The following is a 13,716-nucleotide window of genomic DNA, read 5'->3' on the forward strand; positions in this document are numbered from 1 at the left end:
GATAGATAGATAGATATGCGATAGAGAGATAGATAGATAGGAGATAGATAGATAGATAGATAGATAGATAGATAGGAGATAGATAGATAGGAGATAGATAGATAGATAGGAGATAGATAGATAGATAGAGAGATATGAGATAGATAGATAGATAGATAGATAGATAGGAGATAGATATATGGATAACAAGCGCTGCATTGTCATGTAGGACAAATATTATGAGGAGATGAAAATAAATAGTGACTGGGAGCACAAGTTGGTAATAACGGGGCTGGGAGTGTCCATGTATTTTGGACCTCTGGCTCTGGTTCTGATGGGTTCTGGGATTACACATGTCGTAGTTGTCTCGCAGCTCCAATGATTTTTCTTCCTCTTCGCTGAGAATCTCCACCTTTTAGCTGAGATTTTTTAGAAAAATCACCCAATATTTTGGATCTCACCTACAGCGCCCCAGGGTGGGGGGTGCTGACCCTCTGGCAGGGATAGGGTCCCCTCCCTGCTGCTCCTGTGTATAGATATAGAGCACCTATATCCCCTGGGGTGGGGTGGGGGGTGCTGACCCTCTGGCAGGGATAGGGTCCCCTCCCTGCTGCTCCTGTGTATAGATAGAGCACCTATATCCCCCGGGGTGGGGTGGGGGGTGCTGACCCTCTGGCAGGGATAGGGCCCCCTCCCTGGTGCTCCTGTGTATAGATAGAGCACCTATATCCCCCGGGGTGGGGTGGGGTGGGGTGTGTTGACCCTCTGGCAGGGATAGGGCCCCCTCCCTGCTGCTCCTGTGTATAGATAGAGCACCTATATCCCCTGGGGTGGGGTGGGGGGTGCTGACCCTCTGGCAGGGATAGGGCCCCCTCCCTGGTGCTCCTGTGTATAGATAGAGCACCTATATCCCCCGGGGTTGGGTGGGGGTGCTGACCCTCTGGCAGGGATAGGGCCCCCTCCCTGGTGCTCCTGTGTATAGATAGAGCACCTATATCCCCCGGGGTGGGGGTGCTGACCCTCTGGCAGGGTTAGGGCCCCCTCCCTGCTGCTCCTGTGTATAGATAGAGCACCTATAACCCCCAGGGTGGGGGTGGTGACCCTCTGGCAGGGATAGGGCCCCCTCCCTGGTGCTCCTGTGTATAGATAGAGCACCTATATCCCCCGGGGTGGCGTTGGGTGGGGGTGTTGACCCTCTGGCAGGGTTAGGGCCCCCTCCCTGCTGCTCCTGTGTATAGATAGAGCACCTATAACCCCCAGGGTGGGGGTGGTGACCCTCTGGCAGGGATAGGGTCCCCTCCCTGCTGCTCCTGTGTATAGATATAGAGCACCTATATCCCCTGGGGTGGGGTGGGGGGTGCTGACCCTCTGGCAGGGATAGGGTCCCCTCCCTGCTGCTCCTGTGTATAGATAGAGCACCTATATCCCCCGGGGTGGGGTGGGGGGTGCTGACCCTCTGGCAGGGATAGGGCCCCCTCCCTGGTGCTCCTGTGTATAGATAGAGCACCTATATCCCCCGGGGTGGGGTGGGGTGTGTTGACCCTCTGGCAGGGATAGGGCCCCCTCCCTGGTGCTCCTGTGTATAGATAGAGCACCTATATCCCCTGGGGTGGGGTGGGGGGTGCTGACCCTCTGGCAGGGATAGGGCCCCCTCCCTGGTGCTCCTGTGTATAGATAGAGCACCTATATCCCCCGGGGTTGGGTGGGGGTGCTGACCCTCTGGCAGGGATAGGGCCCCCTCCCTGGTGCTCCTGTGTATAGATAGAGCACCTATATCCCCCGGGGTGGGGGTGCTGACCCTCTGGCAGGGTTAGGGCCCCCTCCCTGCTGCTCCTGTGTATAGATAGAGCACCTATAACCCCCAGGGTGGGGGTGGTGACCCTCTGGCAGGGATAGGGCCCCCTCCCTGGTGCTCCTGTGAATAGATAGAGCACCTATATCCCCCGGGGTGGCGTTGGGTGGGGGTGCTGACCCTCTGGCAAGGTTAGGGCCCCCTCCCTGGTGCTCCTGTGTATAGATAGAGCACCTATATCCCCCGGGGTGGGGTGTGGTGGGGGGTGCTGACCCTCTGGCAGGGATAGGGCCCCCTCCCTGGTGCTCCTGTGTATAGATAGAATACCTATAGCCCCCGGGGTGGGGTGGGGGGTGCTGACCCTCTGGTAGGGTTAGGGCCCCCTCCCTGCTGCTCCTGTGTATAGATAGAGCACCTATATCCCCCAGGGTGGGGTGGGGTGGGGTGGGGGGTGCTGACCCTCTGGCAGGGTTAGGGCCCCCTCCCTGGTGCTCCTGTGAATAGATAGAGCACCTATATCCCCCGGGGTGGCGGTGCTGACCCTCTGGCAAGGTTAGGGCCCCCTCCCTGGTGCTCCTGTGTATAGATAGAGCACCTATATCCCCCGGGGTGGGGTTGGGTGGGGGTGTTGACCCTCTGGCAGGGTTAGGGCCCCCTCCCTGCTGCTGGCTGCGGTGTCTTTGCACTGGAGCAGGTTGTTAAACAAGTTAATTAGATCAAGAAGATGGGTCCTGTCTGCTGAATGAGGAGCACCAACTGTCAGGCCGCAGCGCCCCCCCTGAGCACAGGAGACTAATTCAATTACATCTCTTCTCTTATAAACTAATTAGACAACAATCTGCCACCAGAAGACTCTTTCCTGCCTGAGAGGAGGGGAGGGGGAGGCGGCAGCTGCGGGAGAGGGAGGGGGCGCTGCACTACATCTGGAGGAGCGAATGTGAGAAGATCCCCAACACAGGATCCACCAGAGGAGGAGACAAAAGACGCCAAATAACAGAATAATACAACAAAAATGACAATATATAACAAAGAAAGAGATAAAAACACACGGTAAGCAAATTTATTAAAATGTAAAAAAAACATAAAAAAACATAAAAGAACAATAAAGATAAAAAAGTAAAAGAATAATAAGAAAAGCGGAGAACTGAAATAAACTTTAGACGTAAAAAACAGCAAAAATCTGAAATGAAAAAACGTACAAAGAGGATGAAAAATAACGAGAACAAAAAAAAAATGAATAATGTAAAAAAAAAAATGCAACACAGAGTTAAAACAAAATGCACCAAAAATAACATAAAAAATGTAGAAAATAACAAAAAGGACAAAATCATAAACAAATATTTTAGAATTGAAACCACTATTAATAATAATACCTTTATTAAAATAGTGCACACAGATTATGCAGCGCTGCACAGAGCGGCTAAATGAGTAAAAAAAAAAAAAAAAGAAAAGTAAAAAAAAAACTGAAAAAAAACAAAACAAAACAAAATTTACCGTGAGAAAAAAATATCCCCCTCCCCAACAAAAAATCCCCCAAAAAAATTGCTTCTGGTTTCTGCAATGAAGATTGACAGAGATGTATACAGGAGATCCCCAGGTTATACCGGCTGTACATATATCATTATATACAGGAGATCCCCAGGTTATACCGGCTGTACATATATCATTATATACAGGAGATCTCCAGGTTATACCGGCTGTACATATATCATTATATACAGGAGATCCCCAGGTTATAGCGGCTGTACATATATCATTATATACAGGAGATCCCCAGGTTATACCGGCTGTACATATATCATTATATACAGGAGATCCCCAGGTTATACCGGCTGTACGTATATCATTATATACAGGAGATCCCCAGGTTATACCGGCTGTACATATATCATTATATACAGGAGATCCCCAGGTTATACCGGCTGTACATATATCATTATATACAGTAGATCCCCAGGTTATACCGGCTGTACATATAACATTATATACAGGAGATCCCCAGGTTATACCGGCTGTACATATATCATTATATACAGGAGATCCCCAGGTTATACCAGCTGTACATATATCATTATATACAGGAGATCCCCAGGTTATACCGGCTGTACATATATCATTATATACAGGAGATCCCCAGGTTATACCGGCTGTACATATATCATTATATACAGGAGATCCCCAGGTTATACCGGCTGTACATATATCATTATATACAGGAGATCCCCAGGTTATACCAGCTGTACATATATCATTATATACAGGAGATCTCCAGGTTATACCAGCTGTACATATATCATTATATACAGGAGATCTCCAGGTTATACCGGCTGTACATATATCATTATATACAGGACATCCCCAGGTTATACCAGCTGTACATATATCACTATATACAGGAGATCCCCAGGTTATAGCGGCTGTACATAAATCATTATATACAGGAGATCCCCAGGTTATACCAGCTGTACATATATCATTATATACAGGAGATCCCCAGGTTATACCAGCTGTACATATATCATTATATACAGGAGATCCCCAGGTTATACCGGCTGTACATATATCATTATATACAGGAGATCCTCAGGTTATACCAGCTGTACATATATCATTATATACAGGAGATCCTCAGGTTATACCAGCTGTACATATATCATTATATACAGGAGATCCCCAGGTTATACCGGCTGTACATATATCATTATATACAGGAGATCCCCAGGTTATACCAGCTGTACATATATCATTATATACAGGAGATCCCAAGGTTATACCAGCTGTACATATATCATTATATACAGGAGATCCCCAGGTTATACCGGCTGTACATATATCATTATATACAGGAGATCCCCAGGTTATACCGGCTGTACATATATCATTATATACAGGAGATCCCCAGGTTATATCGGCTGTACATATATCATTATATACAGGAGACCCCAGGTTATACCAGCTGTACATATATCATTATATACAGGAGATCCCCAGGTTATACCAGCTGTACATATATCATTATATACAGGAGATCTCCAGGTTATACCAGCTGTACATATATCATTATATACAGGAGATCCCCAGGTTATACCGGCTGTACATATATCATTATATACAGGAGATCCCCAGGTTATACCGGCTGTACATATATCATTATATACAGGAGACCCCCAGGTTATACCGGCTGTACATATATCATTATATACAGGGGATCCCCAGGTTATACCGGCTGTACAAATATCATTATATACAGGAGATCCCCAGGTTATACCGGCTGTACATATATCATTATATACAGGAGACCCCCAGGTTATACCGGCTGTACATATATCATTATATACAGGGGATCCCCAGGTTATACCGGCTGTACATATATCATTATATACAGGAGATCCCCAGGTTATACCGGCTGTACATATATCATTATATACAGGGGATCCCCAGGTTATACCGGCTGTACATATATCATTATATACAGGAGATCCCCAGGTTATACCAGCTGTACATATATCATTATATACAGGAGATCCCCAGGTTATACCGGCTGTACATATATCATTATATACAGGAGATCTCCAGGTTATACCGGCTGTACATATATCATTATATACAGGAGATCCCCAGGTTATACCGGCTGTACATATATCATTATATACAGGAGATCCCCAGGTTATACCGGCTGTACATATATCACTATATACAGGAGATCCCCAGGTTATACCGGCTGTACATATATCATTATATACAGGAGATCCCCAGGTTATACCGGCTGTACATATATCATTATATACAGGAGATCCCCAGGTTATAGCAGCTGTACATATATCATTATATACAGGAGATCCCCAGGTTATAGCAGCTGTACATATATCATTATATACAGGAGATCCCCAGGTTATACCGGCTGTACATATATCATTATATACAGGAGATCCCCAGGTTATACCAGCTGTACATATATCATTATATACAGGAGATCCCCAGGTTATACCGGCTGTACATATATCATTATATACAGGAGATCTCCAGGTTATACCGGCTGTACATATATCATTATATACAGGACATCCCCAGGTTATACCAGCTGTACATATATCATTATATACAGGAGATCCCCAGGTTATACCAGCTGTACATATATCATTATATACAGGAGATCCCCAGGTTATACCGGCTGTACATATATCATTATATACAGGAGATCCCCAGGTTATACCAGCTGTACATATATCATTATATACAGGAGATCCCCAGGTTATACCGGCTGTACATATATCATTATATACAGGAGATCCCCAGGTTATAACGGCTGTACATATATCATTATATATAGGAGATCCCCAGGTTATACCGGCTGTACATATATCATTATATACAGGAGATCCCCAGGTTATACCGGCTGTACATATATCATTATATACAGGAGATCCCCAGGTTATACCAGCTGTACATATATCATTATATACAGGAGATCCCCATGTTATACCGGCTGTACATATATCATTATATACAGGAGATCCCCAGGTTATACCGGCTGTACATATATCATTATATACAGGAGATCCCCAGGTTATACCGGCTGTACATATATCATTATATACAGGAGATCCCCAGGTTATACCAGCTGTACATATATCATTATATACAGGAGATCCCCAGGTTATACCGGCTGTACATATATCATTATATACAGGAGATCCCCAGGTTATAGCGGCTGTACATATATCATTATATACAGGAGATCCCCAGGTTATACCGGCTGTACATATATCATTATATACAGGAGATCCCCAGGTTATACCGGCTGTACATATATCATTATATACAGGAGATCCCCAGGTTATACCGGCTGTACATATATCATTATATACAGGAGATCTCCAGGTTATACCAGCTGTACATATATCATTATATACAGGAGATCCCCAGGTTATACCGGCTGTACATATATCATTATATACAGGGGATCCCCAGGTTATACCGGCTGTGCATATATCATTATATACAGGGGATCCCCAGGTTATACCAGCTGTACATATATCATTATATACAGGAGATCCCCAGGTTATACCGGCTGTACATATATCATTATATACAGGAGATACCCAGGTTATACCGGCTGTACATATAACATTATATACAGGAGATCCCCAGGTTATACCAGCTGTACATATATCATTATATACAGGGGATCCCCAGGTTATACCGGCTGTACATATAACATTATATACAGGAGATCCCCAGGTTATACCGGCTGTACATATATCATTATATACAGGAGATCCCCAGGTTATACCAGCTGTACATATATCATTATATACAGGGGATCCCCAGGTTATACCGGCTGTACATATATCATTATATACAGGAGATCCCCAGGTTATACCAGCTGTACATATATCATTATATACAGGGGATCCCCAGGTTATACCGGCTGTACATATATCATTATATACAGGAGATCCCCAGGTTATACCAGCTGTACATATATCATTATATACAGGAGATCCCCAGGTTATACCGGCTGTACATATATCATTATATACAGGAGATCCCCAGGTTATAGCGGCTGTACATATATCATTATATACAGGAGATCCCCAGGTTATACCAGCTGTACATATATCACTATATACAGGAGATCCCCAGGTTATAGCGGCTGTACATATATCATTATATACAGGGGATCCCCAGGTTATACCGGCTGTACATATATCATTATATACAGGAGATCCCCAGGTTATACCGGCTGTACATATAACATTATATACAGGAGATCCCCAGGTTATACCGGCTGTACATATATCATTATATACAGGAGATCCCCAGGTTATAGCGGCTGTACATATATCATTATATACAGGAGATCCCCAGGTTATACCGGCTGTACATATATCATTATATACAGGAGATCCCCAGGTTATACCAGCTGTACATATATCATTATATACAGGGGATACTACCCAGGTTATACCGGCTGTACATATATCATTATATACAGGGGATACTACCCAGGTTATACCAGCTGGCCGGGTTATAGCGGGGACATGTTGTCTCCTGTCTCCGGGGTCGGAGGTCAGTGATTAGGATTTCATTATTGCCTCATTAGCAGATTATATCGTTACATCTGTGACGTTAATTCTCATTAGTTCCTATGTTATAGCGGGGAATGTAATTTCTTGTAGGAAACTCAAAAATATTGTAAATCCAGTACAAACCTCATTAGGGGCCGCGGTGACAGGATAATGGGGGGGTCTCCGGGGAATCACAGGGCGACCGATCAATAACCTGGGAGCTTCCTGTAGAGTGTCAGCTCCTATTCCCGAGACGTCCTGAGTACAAGAAGACGGCCAGACCCTGGGAAAGCTGGGTGCCAACCACTACTAGATCTCTACCCTGAGACATCCCCAGCACTGTCATATCATTTATCCCGTACAGCCAGAGCTGCACTCACTATTCTGCTGTTACATAATGTCATACTCCATTCACACCCAGAGCTGCACTCACTATTCTGCTGTCACACAATGTCATACTCCATTCACACCCAGAGCTGCACTCACTATTCTGCTGTTACACAATGTCATACTCCATTCACACCCAGAGCTGCACTCACTATTCTGCTGTCACACAATGTCATACTCCAATCACACCCAGAGCTGCATTCACAATTCTGCTGTCACACAATGTCATACTCCATTCACACCCAGAGCTGCACTCACAATTATCCTGTTATACAATATCATAATCCATTCACACCCAGAGCTGCACTCACAATTCTTCAATGACACCAGGTTATTCAGTCATTATTATAACTTTCTGTTGTCTTATACTCAATTCACAGCGAGAGCTGCATTCACAATTCTGCTGTCATACAATGTTGCACTCCATTTATATCCAAAGCAGCATTTACAACCTGTTTCCTACTCCAGTCACATCCAAAGCTTCGGGCATCAATATGGCTTTACACGATCTTACAGTCCAGTCTTATACTCTACTCACAGCCAGAGCTGCATTTGACACCATGATTTGTACTCTATTCGCATACAATGCTGCGTTCACTATTCTGCTGTCACAGCACATCAGTCTCTAGACACATTCAGAGCTGTATTCAGAAATCTGCTGTCACACGACGCTGAATTCAGCATTTTCCCATGATGCACTGCAGCAGGTGAGTTTTGCAGGCAGCTCTAGGTGTGAGTAGAGTGTAATGGGAAGCCACTGACGCTGCTGTCTGCAGGGTAGGTTTATGTGTGCGCAGCTCTGGCTGTGACTAGAGGATGAGCCGGTGATGCTGAACTCGAGGCGACACTGCCTCCCCCGCTGCTCGTCTCCCCTGACAGTAAATGCTGCAAAATGAAAGCCAATAAATAAAGTTGTTTTCTATTTGGTTGCCGGGGGCGACGGCGGCGGCGGAAGGACAGATCCGCGCCGTCACCGAGATGAACGATCCCCGGAATATTCTACAGCGGAAAACCATGAATTATTAACCGGGAGCCGCAGATTTATTACTGACCCCCAACATCACGTTATATCATATCACACCCGGAGATTATACAAATATACCGTACAGCAGGACTATACTCTAGTCACATCCAAAGCTTCTACAGACAACTCCCATCTTATTACAGTCCAGCAGTGATATAAGAGGAGGAGCTGATATCACATCTTATTACACTCCAGCAGTGATATAAGAGGAGGGGCTGATATCACATCTTATTACAGTCCAGCAGTGATATAAGAGGAGGGGCTGATATCACATCTTATTACAGTCCAGCAGTGATATAAGAGGAGGGGCTGATATCACATCTTATTACAGTCCAGCAGTGATATAAGAGGAGGAGCTGATATCACATCTTATTACACTCCAGCTGTGATATAAGAGGAGGAGCTGATATCACATCTTATTACAGTCCAGCAGTGATATAAGAGGAGGGGCTGATATCACATCTTATTACAGTCCAGCAGTGATATAAGAGGAGGAGCTGATATCACATCTTATTACAGCCCAGCAGTGATATAAGAGGAGGAGCTGATATCACATCTTATTACACTCCAGCAGTGATATAAGAGGAGGAGCTGATATCACATCTTATTACAGTCCAGCAGTGATATAAGAGGAGGAGCTGATATCACATCTTATTACAGTCCAGCAGTGATATAAGAGGAGGGGCTGATATCACATCTTATTACAGTCCAGCAGTGATATAAGAGGAGGAGCTGATATCACATCTTATTACAGTCCAGCAGTGATATAAGAGGAGGGGCTGATATCACATCTTATTACACTCCAGCAGTGATATAAGAGGAGGAGCTGATATCACATCTTATTACAGTCCAGCAGTGATATAAGAGGAGGGGCTGATATCACATCTTATTACAGTCCAGCAGTGATATAAGAGGAGGGGCTGATATCACATCTTATTACAGTCCAGCAGTGATATAAGAGGAGGAGCTGATATCACATCTTATTACAGTCCAGCAGTGATATAAGAGGAGGGGCTGATATCACATCTTATTACAGTCCAGCAGTGATATAAGAGGAGGGGCTGATATCACATCTTATTACAGTCCAGCAGTGATATAAGAGGAGGGGCTGATATCACATCTTATTACAGTCCAGCAGTGATATAAGAGGAGGGGCTGATATCACATCTTATTACAGTCCAGCAGTGATATAAGAGGAGGAGCTGATATCACATCTTATTACAGTCCAGCAGTGATATAAGAGGAGGAGCTGATATCACATCTTATTACAGTCCAGCAGTGATATAAGAGGAGGAGCTGATATCACATCTTATTACAGTCCAGCAGTGATATAAGAGGAGGGGCTGATATCACATCTTATTACAGTCCAGCAGTGATATAAGAGGAGGAGCTGATATCACATCTTATTACAGTCCAGCAGTGATATAAGAGGAGGGGCTGATATCACATCTTATTACAGTCCAGCAGTGATATAAGAGGAGGGGCTGATATCACATCTTATTACAGTCCAGCAGTGATATAAGAGGAGGGGCTGATATCACATCTTATTACAGTCCAGCAGTGATATAAGAGGAGGAGCTGATATCACATCTTATTACAGTCCAGCAGTGATATAAGAGGAGGAGCTGATATCACATCTTATTACAGTCCAGCAGTGATATAAGAGGAGGAGCTGATATCACATCTTATTACACTCCAGCAGTGATATAAGAGGAGGGGCTGATATCACATCTTATTACACTCCAGCAGTGATATAAGAGGAGGAGCTGATATCACATCTTATTACACTCCAGCAGTGATATAAGAGGAGGGGCTGATATCACATCTTATTACAGTCCAGCAGTGATATAAGAGGAGGAGCTGATATCACATCTTATTACACTCCAGCAGTGATATAAGAGGAGGGGCTGATATCACATCTTATTACAGTCCAGCAGTGATATAAGAGGAGGAGCTGATATCACATCTTATTACAGTCCAGCAGTGATATAAGAGGAGGAGCTGATATCACATCTTATTACAGTCCAGCAGTGATATAAGAGGAGGAGCTGATATCACATCTTATTACAGTCCAGCAGTGATATAAGAGGAGGGGCTGATATCACATCTTATTACAGTCCAGCAGTGATATAAGAGGAGGAGCTGATATCACATCTTATTACAGTCCAGCAGTGATATAAGAGGAGGGGCTGATATCACATCTTATTACAGTCCAGCAGTGATATAAGAGGAGGGGCTGATATCACATCTTATTACAGTCCAGCAGTGATATAAGAGGAGGGGCTGATATCACATCTTATTACAGTCCAGCAGTGATATAAGAGGAGGAGCTGATATCACATCTTATTACACTACAGCAGTGATATAAGAGGAGGGGCTGATATCACATCTTATTACAGTCCAGCAGTGATATAAGAGGAGGAGCTGATATCACATCTTATTACAGTCCAGCAGTGATATAAGAGGAGGAGCTGATATCACATCTTATTACAGTCCAGCAGTGATATAAGAGGAGGAGCTGATATCACATCTTATTACAGTCCAGCAGTGATATAAGAGGAGGAGCTGATATCACATCTTATTACAGTCCAGCAGTGATATAAGAGGAGGAGCTGATATCACATCTTATTACAGTCCAGCAGTGATATAAGAGGAGGGGCTGATATCACATCTTATTACAGTCCAGCAGTGATATAAGAGGAGGGTCTGATATCACATCTTATTACAGTCCAGCAGTGATATAAGAGAAGGAGCTGATATCACATCTTATTACAGTCCAGCAGTGATATAAGAGGAGGAGCTGATATCACATCTTATTACACTCCAGCAGTGATATAAGAGGAGGGGCTGATATCACATCTTATTACAGTCCAGCAGTGATATAAGAGGAGGGGCTGATATCACATCTTATTACAGTCCAGCAGTGATATAAGAGGAGGGGCTGATATCACATCTTATTACAGTCCAGCAGTGATATAAGAGGAGGAGCTGATATCACATCTTATTACAGTCCAGCAGTGATATAAGAGGAGGAGCTGATATCACATCTTATTACAGTCCAGCAGTGATATAAGAGGAGGGGCTGATATCACATCTTATTACACTCCAGCAGTGATATAAGAGGAGGGGCTGATATCACATCTTATTACAGTCCAGCAGTGATATAAGAGGAGGGGCTGATATCACATCTTATTACACTCCAGCAGTGATATAAGAGGAGGAGCTGATATCACATCTTATTACACTCCAGCAGTGATATAAGAGGAGGGGCTGATATCACATCTTATTACACTCCAGCAGTGATATAAGAGGAGGAGCTGATATCACATCTTATTACAGTCCAGCAGTGATATAAGAGGAGGAGCTGATATCACATCTTATTACAGTCCAGCAGTGATATAAGAGGAGGGGCTGATATCACATCTTATTACAGTCCAGCAGTGATATAAGAGGAGGAGCTGATATCACATCTTATTACAGTCCAGCAGTGATATAAGAGGAGGAGCTGATATCACATCTTATTACAGTCCAGCAGTGATATAAGAGGAGGGGCTGATATCACATCTTATTACAGTCCAGCAGTGATATAAGAGGAGGAGCTGATATCACATCTTATTACAGTCCAGCAGTGATATAAGAGGAGGAGCTGATATCACATCTTATTACAGTCCAGCAGTGATATAAGAGGAGGAGCTGATATCACATCTTATTACAGTCCAGCAGTGATATAAGAGGAGGAGCTGATATCACATCTTATTACAGTCCAGCAGTGATATAAGAGGAGGAGCTGATATCACATCTTATTACAGTCCAGCAGTGATATAAGAGGAGGGGCTGATATCACATCTTATTACAGTCCAGCAGTGATATAAGAGGAGGGTCTGATATCACATCTTATTACAGTCCAGCAGTGATATAAGAGAAGGAGCTGATATCACATCTTATTACAGTCCAGCAGTGATATAAGAGGAGGAGCTGATATCACATCTTATTACAGTCCAGCAGTGATATAAGAGGAGGAGCTGATATCACATCTTATTACAGTCCAGCAGTGATATAAGAGGAGGAGGTGATATCACATCTTATTACAGTCCAGCAGTGATATAAGAGGAGGAGCTGATATCACATCTTATTACACTCCAGCAGTGATATAAGAGGAGGAGCTGATATCACATCTTATTACAGTCCAGCAGTGATATAAGAGGAGGAGCTGATATCACATCTTATTACAGTCCAGCAGTGATATAAGAGGAGGGGCTGATATCACATCTTATTACAGTCCAGCAGTGATATAAGAGGAGGGGCTGATATCACATCTTATTACAGTCCAGCAGTGATATAAGAGGAGGGGCTGATATCACATCTTATTACAGTCCAGCAGTGATATAAGAGGAGGGGCTGATATCACATCTTATTACAGTCCAGCAGTGATATAAGAGGAGGAGCTGATATCACATCTTATT

This window comes from Engystomops pustulosus, chromosome 2 (assembly GCF_040894005.1).
Source record: "Engystomops pustulosus chromosome 2, aEngPut4.maternal, whole genome shotgun sequence".
NCBI classification, from domain to species: domain Eukaryota; kingdom Metazoa; phylum Chordata; class Amphibia; order Anura; family Leptodactylidae; genus Engystomops; species Engystomops pustulosus.